Here is an 8,762-nt window from a genome sequence, read left to right on the forward strand (position 1 = left end):
AGTTCCATACTGGATAAAGAAACTGTGATACATGTATACACCATGGAGTACTATGCAGTCATACATATACACCATGGAATACTATGCAGCCATAAAAAAGAATGAGATCATGACCTCTGCAGGAACATGGATGAAGCTGGAAGCCATTATCCTTAGCAAACTAATGCAGGAGCAGGTAACCAAATACTGCATGTTCTCACTTATAAGTGGGAGCTAAATGATGAGAACTTATGAACACAAAGAAGGAAACAATAGATACTGGTGTCTACTTGAGGGTGGAGGTTGGGAGGAGGGAGAGGAGCAGGAAAGATAACTATTGGGTACTGGGCTTAATTCTTGGGTGATGATGACATAATCTGTACAACAAACCCCTGCTATGAGTTTACGTATGTTACAAACCTTCCCATGTGACTCCAAACCTAAAATAGAAGTTTAAAAAATTGTGTTAAAATGCATGCAACATAAAATTTGTCATTTGAGTATTCAATTCAGTGATATTTGAGTACATCTGCAATGTGCAATGTTTAGTCCTAGAACATTTTTATCACCTGAAATGGAAACCTCATGCCCACGAAAGCAGTCACTACCCATTCCTCACTCTCCCAAGCCTTAGCCGCCACTAATCTGTTTCTGTCTCTGTGAACTTGCTTACTCTGAATATTTAATATAAATGCAAGAATACAATATATGGCCTTTTGTTTCTGGCTTCTTTCTCTCAGCATATTGTTTCAAAGTTCATCCATGTTGCTACATGTATCAGTACTTTATTGATTTTAGTAGTTGGTTATGTTTCATTGAATGGTTATTGCCCATCTTGTTTGTCCATTCATCAGCTAATGGATATTTGGGTTGTTACCTTTTGGCTATTACAAAACAATTCTGCTCTGAAGATTTGTTACAAGTTTCTATGTGACCATAGATTTTTAGTTCTCTTGGGTATATACCTAGAAGCAGAATTGCTGGGTTATATGATAATTCTGTGTCCAGTGTTACTGAGGAACAACCAAATAATTTTCCACAGTGGATGCACCATTTTCTTTCCCACCAGGGAATGAATGAGGGTGCTAATTTCTCCATGTCCTTTTCCGTTTTTTGATTGTAGCCATTCTAGTGGGTGGGAAGTGGTATTTCATTGTGGTTTTGATTTGCACTTCCCTAATGACGAATGATGTTGAGCATCTTTTCTGTATGATTGGTAATCATATGTCTACTTTCATTTCTGATTTTAGCGATTTCTATTTTCTCTCTTTTTTCTTAGTCAGTGTTGCTAAAGGTTTGTCCATTTTGTGGATCTTTTCAAAGAACAAACTTTTGATTTTATTGATTTACTTCATAGTTTTTAATATACTATTTCATTTATATCTGCCTTAAAATTTATTATTTCCTTCCATCTACTATTGTTTATTTGAAAGCATGTTGTTTAATTTCTACATTTTTTTTGTGTTATTGATTTTTAGGTTTATTTTATTGCAGTCAGAGAAGATATTTTGTATGGTTTTAATATTTTAACATTTATGGAGACTTATTTTGTAGCCTACCATATGGTTTATTCTGGAGAATACTCTACTTGCACTTGAGAAGAATATATATTCTGCTATTTTTGCATGGTCTAGTTGGTTTTGTTAGGTCTAGTTGGTTTATAGTGTTATCCTCTATATATTTATCGATCTTTTGTCTACTTGTTCTATCCATGATTGGAAGGGGGATATTGAAAAGTTTTTTATTGTACACCTATTTTTTCTTCCATTCTGTTAATTTTTGCTTCATATATTTTGGGACTCTGATGTTAGGTATGTATACATTTATAATTGTCATACCTTATTGATAGGTTGACTCTTTTTATCAATATATAAAAACCCTTTTTGTCTCATAATAATTTTTGACTTAAAGACTCTTTTGTCTGATATTTGTATAGCTACCAGAGATCTCTTTTGGTTACTATTTACATGGAATATCTTTTTTTGCATGGAATATCTTTTACCATCCTTTCACTTTCAGCCTATTTTTATCTTTACCTCTAAAGTAAATCTCTTATAGACAGCATATAGTTTGGGTAATGTGATTCTTTCCATTCTCCCACTCTGTCTTTTAATTGCTAAGTATAATCCCTTTGCATTTAATGTAATTACTGATGAGGAAGGACTTACTTCTGTCATTTTCCTATGTATTTTCTATACATCTTATATCCTTTTTGTTCCTCAGCTCCTTCATCACTGCTTTTTCTTTTTTTCTTTTTCTTTCTTTCTTTCTTCTTCTTTTTTTTTTTTTTTTTTTTTTTTTTTTTGAGACAGAGTTTCGCTCTGTTGCCCAAGCTGGAGTGCAGTGGCACCATCTTTGCTAACTGTAACCTCTGCCTCCTGGGTTCAAGTGATTCTCCTGCCTCAGCCTCCTGAGTAGCTGGGATTCCAGGCGCATGCCACCACGACTGGCTAATTATTGCATTTTTAGTAGAGACGGGGTTTCTCTGTGTTGGTCAGGCTGGTCTCGAACTCCTGACCTCAGGTGATTTGCCTGCCTCGGCCTCCCAAAGTGCTGGGATTACAGGGGTGAGCCACTGTGCGCAGCCCATTACTGCCTTCTTTTGTGTTTAGTTGATTTTTTCAGTGTACCATACTTTCTCATTTCTTTTTCTGTATATTTCTCAGTTACCTTCTTAGTAGTTATCCTAAGAATAACAATTAATATGTTAAATTTATAAGAAACAAGTGTGTGAATTAATATTAACCTGGCTTCAATAGTATTAAAAACTTGTATATACATCTCTGCTCCCATATAGGGCCATCCTTCCCTCTTTATGCAAATAATGTCACAAATTACATCTTATACATTGTGTGCACATTAGCATAGATTTATAATTATTGTTTTATGCATGTGTCTTTTAAATCACTTAGGTAAAAAAGAGGCATTACAAACCGAAAATACAATAATATTAGATCTCCCCAGTTTTATTTTCATATAATTGAGAAATAAATATTATATATATTGAAGGTGTACAACATGCTTTTTTAATATATGTATTCTACATTTACCTATGTAGTGGCATTTACCAGTATTCTTTATTTCTTCATAGGGCTTCAAGTTACTGTCCAGTGTGTGCTTTCATTTCAGGCTAAAGAACTCCTTTTAGTATTTCTTATAGGACAGGGATACAAGCAATGAACTTCCTCAGCTTTTGCATATTGGAGAATATCTTAATTTCTACTTCATTTTTGACGGATACTTTTGTCAAATACAGAATTATTGATTGACCAGTTATTTTTTTGTTTCAGAGGCACTTTAAATATTTCATAATACTGCCTTCTGGGCTTTATGGTTTCTGAAGTGAAATTGGCTGTTAATCTTTTTGAGGATCCTTTATGTGTAATAAGTCACTCTTGGTGATTTCAAGATTCTCTCTTTGTCTTTCAACGATTTGATTACTAAGTGTTTTGGTGAGTTTAAATGTTTTACTGAGTTTATCCTACTAGATATAAATTGAGTTTCTTGGATGTTTAGATTCATATATTTCATCAAATTTGGGAATTTGGGGCCATTATTTCTTCAAATTTTCTTTCTGTTCATTTCTGTTTTAAAAAATTTTAATATATTTATTTATTTTGAGAGTGGGTTATGAGACTGGCTAATTTTTCAATTTTTTTTTTGTAGAGACAAGTTTTGTCATGTTGCACGGGCTGGTCTCAAACTCCTGGGCTCAAGCGATCCACCTGCCTTGGCCTCCCAAAGTGCTGGGATTACAGGCATGAGTCATCGTGCCCAGCCTGTTCATTTCTTTCTGTCTTCTCCTTCTGAGACTCCTATTATGCCTAAGTTGACATACTGGATGATGTCCCACATGTCCTTTAGGCTCTATTCATTTTTTTAAATTCTTTTTTCCTTCTGCTCCTCAGACTGGATAATTTCAATGGGCTTGTCTTCAATTTCTGTCATTCATTCTTCTGCCTGCTCAAATCTGCTGTTCAATAGCTCTAGTGAAATTTTCATTTTAGTTACTTTCTTTTAGGCACCAGAATTTCATTTTATTCCTTTTTAATAATTTCTTTTGTTTTAATTGGATTTATTCTTTTATTCTCTATTTGGTGACACAGTGTTCTCTTCGTTTCCTTTAGTTCTTTGTCCATGGTTTTCTTTAGCTCCATGAGCATGTTTAACACACTTGATTTAAAGTCTTGTCTAATAAGTCCATTTTCTTCGATTCCCTCAGGAACAGTTTCTGTTGTTGATCTCATATTTTCCTCATAACAGACCATACTTTCCTATTTCTTTGTATGCTTTATTTTATTTTTTAAAATTAGAGATGGGGTCTTGCTATGTTGAACAGGCTGGCCTCAAATTTCTGGCCTCAAGTGATTCTCCTATCTCGGCCTCCCAAAGTGCTGGGATTAGAGGCATAAGACATGAGTTACAATATTTTGTGGAAAACTAGACATTTTGAACATTATTATGTGGTAACTCAGGAGATTAGATTCTCACCCCTTCTCTTGAGTTTTTGTTGCTGCTTGCTTTATTTATGCTTATTTGTATAGTGCCTCTTCTAAACTATTTTTGTAAAGATGATATTCTTTGTTGTATGTGATCACTGAAGTATGTGGTCCATTAGCTTGGTGGTTAGTTATTATTTCGACAGGGTTTCCTTAAATGCTTAGAACAGGAGAAAGAAAAATCTTCTCTCAGTCTTGACATATTAGCTCTGTGTTGGGGCACTCATTCATAGCTTCGCCACATTGCTTATAAGTCTGCCTCAGCCTTCACTTCATGCTTGTGCAGAGCCTAATGGTCATCCAGAGGTGAAAGCTTAGGGTCTTCTCTGGCTTTTTCTGTACATGTATCCATCCTTGGGTAGTCTTACAGTTTTCTCAATTTGTCAGTATATCCAGGAGCTTTAAAAAGTCATTTTGCCCACATATAACCCCTTTCCTAATCTCTTCCCATGCTTCTTGGTCTATCTATTGCTTGTCCCCACTGTTGTTCCTCGGCACAGTCCACTGTGGCCAATACTTGTACCTTTACGTGTTTATGTTAAATGCCACCTTAGAAGTTGTCCCAGCCCTGGGAATGCTCTGAGTCATGTAAAACAAAGGCAAGCCCATGTGCCTGTTCTTCAGTGGGCCACCAGATTGGTAGAAATGGACATCCAGAATTATTTGAGAAAAAGTTCTGTATTGCTCTTTCTGGTACTAACAACCTTCACCAGGAGTGTGGGCTGCTATCCTTAGAGCCACTGCTGATCTGAGAGTTGGGGGATGGTAGGCAGGCCATTTTAAATGCTACATCCCTCTCTTACCCATGTTGCAGCCACTTCTTTCTTCACCATGCCTTCCCTAGTGATTGTACATTTTTGACTAGATTTCAGAGTTCTGCAAAAGTTGATTCTGACAGTTTTTGACAGTTTGTTAGTTGTTTTTGTGGATGGAGCACTGGAGTTCCCTTGCCATTTTCAGTGATATTACAATCCTGTTCTTTTTTTTTTTTTTTTTTCAGAGTCTCGCTCTGTTGCCCAGCCTGGAGTGCAGTGAAGCAATCTGGTCTCACTGCAACCTCCACCTCCTGGGTTTAAGTGAGTCTCCTGCCTCACCTTCCTGAGTAGCTGGAATTACAGGTGCCTGCCACCACGCCTGGCTAATTTTTGTATTTTTAGTAGAGATGCGGTTTCCCCATGTTGGCCAGGCTGGTCTTAAACTCCTGACCTTGTGATCCACCTGACTTGGCCTCCCAAAGTGCTGGGATTGCAGGCGTGAGCCACCACGCCTGGCCCCATTTATTTTTTTAAGAAAAATTAGTGGGTAGCTGGTGTGGATTTTCCATTTGCTATTGCATAAAGCAGCTTTGTTTTCCAGGTACATCTCTCCACTGATGACTGACTGGGATATCTGACAGGGATGTCTTTATGTAGTAGGGTCGGGATGGGGCCTGGTTGCTTGGAAAGTTTTGTTTTGGGGTGAGTAGGCTGGAAATTGGCTGTTTGGCTATTAGCCTTCTAAATGCCTAGTGAGAAGGATATTTCTCTGAGACGCCTATATTCAAACCAAAAGTTTTAGCTTTATTGATAGCATTAATTTCTTTTCAGATAAAAGTCTTCTAGTTTTTGTTTGTTTTGTTGTTTGTTTGTTTTTTCTTGTTAGCAAATGCCAGTAAATGGTATTCTGGTAAGGAATTTGGGAGGAATATGGCGGTGGGGACTGATGCAACTGTTCTGTTTTACAAATCTTCAATTCCTCAATTTAAAGCCCCACTCTCATTCCTGTTCCCCTCTGTACTTGCTGACTTACAGTCCAGAGTATCTCCAGGATTCTGCCAAATAGGCTGGCTCCCATCTCCTCTGGAGCTTCCTTATAACATTTTCTAGGCTGTGGTTTTATCTATCTGTTTCATCTGCCAACTCGCTCACATCTACTTTCCTTCTTCCAGAAACGTGTTGGGATCTCTTTTTGTTAGTAATTTCCTCAACTTCTGTCTAATTCTTTTTGCCCTTGGAGGTTTATTCCCTTATGTACTGCTGTACTTTTATATTAAGGGAATCTAGGAGGCTTTGGGAGCAATGTATGTAGCTAGTCCACCATCTTGAACGGGGGACAACAAATAGTTTTGAGTACCTTCCCTGTACCGGGTACTATTCTAGGTGCTAGGAGTGTAAACATGAATGAAACTTATTTCATGGTATCAAGGAGCTCATAGTGTGGTGGCATAGGCAGTCGCATGCAATGGATATTAAAATGGGACTTGTCTCCAAAGCTGAAAACAAAGGGTATTAAGGGCTCACATATTCTAAAGAGAGGTGACACACCATTTTTACAGAACTTGCTAAAAAATAACTTCCAAAATATGATCTGTGTCCATTAAATGTCTTGAAGGCACATAAAGGAAGCTGGCGATTGACTGATAGGAGAGTGGTAGAGAAGATAGTTTTGAAGAGAGGTATGGGAATGCTATGGAGTTTCTCCTGCTCATGGGGGAGTGGAGGAGATGCTTCCCATTCACTTAAGTGGAAGGCGGCTACAAGAGAATCACTCCAGGAGCTTGACATGTGTTCCCTGGGGATTGACATTTATAGGAACTGGCAACTTACTCGTACCTAAAAACGAAGTCTAGAGGTGAAAGAGGCTATGGCTACAGCAGCCTGTGAAAACAGAGGAAAGAGAGAGGGTTACATTTGCAGGGAGCTGTACTTCTGCCAGTGTATGGGCGAAGCTGTCTGTTTCCCAGGGGCCAGAGGTGGTCATCATGATAGAAAGTTAGAGTTGGATCATCTTATTAGGGGTCTCCCCTAAGAGGATTGCTTAGAGGTATGCAGTGATCCAAACAGAGGAATGGACTGATGGAAACCCGGGACAGAGGAGTTGAAAAGGGCCTGCCAGATGAAGTTGCCTAGGCCAGGAAAACTGCAGGTGAGAGATCTCCAGTGATGGGAGGCTCCAAGGAACCCTTTAGAGAAAGTGTCAGCTTTGGACATACGCCACACTCTTCAATCAATGCCAGGTTAAAATTTAACCAGTCAAGGAAAGCTCTTTTTTTGGCCCTTACTTTTTCTAGTCCTTCCCTGGCAGACTTCTTTCAACTCCTCTGTCCTAGGATTCCATCAGTTCATTCCTCTGTTGGAATCATTTCAGAGTTGGAACAGCATAGGGAGTGTGTGTGGTGGGGTGTGTGTGAGGAGGGATCAGATGAGGAAATGGACCAATGGGGAAGCCAACCATGCTCCAAACCCTTCCCCTACTATGTTTCTTGGCTGAGTTAGACCTGAGCTTGGGGAGGAGATAAGCTTGGAAATGGGTGACAGATTGAAGCTATAATATACTAGACTGAACTGAAAACTTTAATGCCTGAAAACAAAACTATGTTTTAATATCTGAGAGTGACTGAAAAACGTATGAGATCTGTCTGAAATTTTAGGCAGGGGTGGGGAAAAATGATTCCACAGAGCTTGTGATGTGAAAGAATTATATTGCTTTCTGCTTACACCCTACTGTGTCTAGCTCATTCAAAAAACTAGTTTATATAAGTGCTACACTATATGTATAGTCAAGGTTCAGTGAGTAAGTAGCACACAGAAGAAAGTAATAAACTCTTTCCAGGGAGGCCAGGGAAGGCCTGACACTTTCTCTCAGAGGAGTTAGTGTTTGAGCTGGGTCTTAAAGAATAAGAAGGAATTTCTTAGGTGAGGATGAGGCGGGAGGACATTTCAGAAAGAGGGAACAGCATGCACAAAAGTAGGAGGTGTATGTGGGTGATTGCATGTGGTTTGGTGATTCTGAATCACTGTAGTGTAAACTGCTGTTGGGTGGGGAGGGAGGTCATACTTGCATTTTAAAAGGCCATTTTTGTCACAGTGTGTTAAGTGGGGTAGTGAGAATTGTGGAGACTGGGAAACAATGTCATGTTAACCCAGACAAGGAGAGCTCTTAGTTATCTAGAAACATCCTAATAATAGACTGACCTACATTTAAGAACATTTGAAGCCAGGCAACGTGGTGCCTGCCTGTAGTTCCAGCTACTCTGGAGGCTGAGGCAGGAGGATTGCTTGAGCCCAAGAGTTTGAAGCTGCAATGAGCTATGATGGTACCACTGCACTCCAGTCTGGGTGACTGAGCAGTTTCCATCCCTTAAAAATTTTTTTTCATCTAAATATAGTAGGATTCCCAGCTTGAGTTCTACCTGGGAGTTGGACCTGTCTGGGCTTATTCAATGAACCGCAGGGATGGGCAGCCATGTCTTTTAGCATCAGGTCCTGTAAGGTCCCCCTAAAGTGAGCTCATTCTAAGCCAGTG

The sequence above is a fragment of the Macaca thibetana genome, chromosome X (assembly GCF_024542745.1).
Source record: "Macaca thibetana thibetana isolate TM-01 chromosome X, ASM2454274v1, whole genome shotgun sequence".
In the NCBI taxonomy this organism is placed as follows: Eukaryota; Metazoa; Chordata; class Mammalia; order Primates; family Cercopithecidae; genus Macaca; species Macaca thibetana.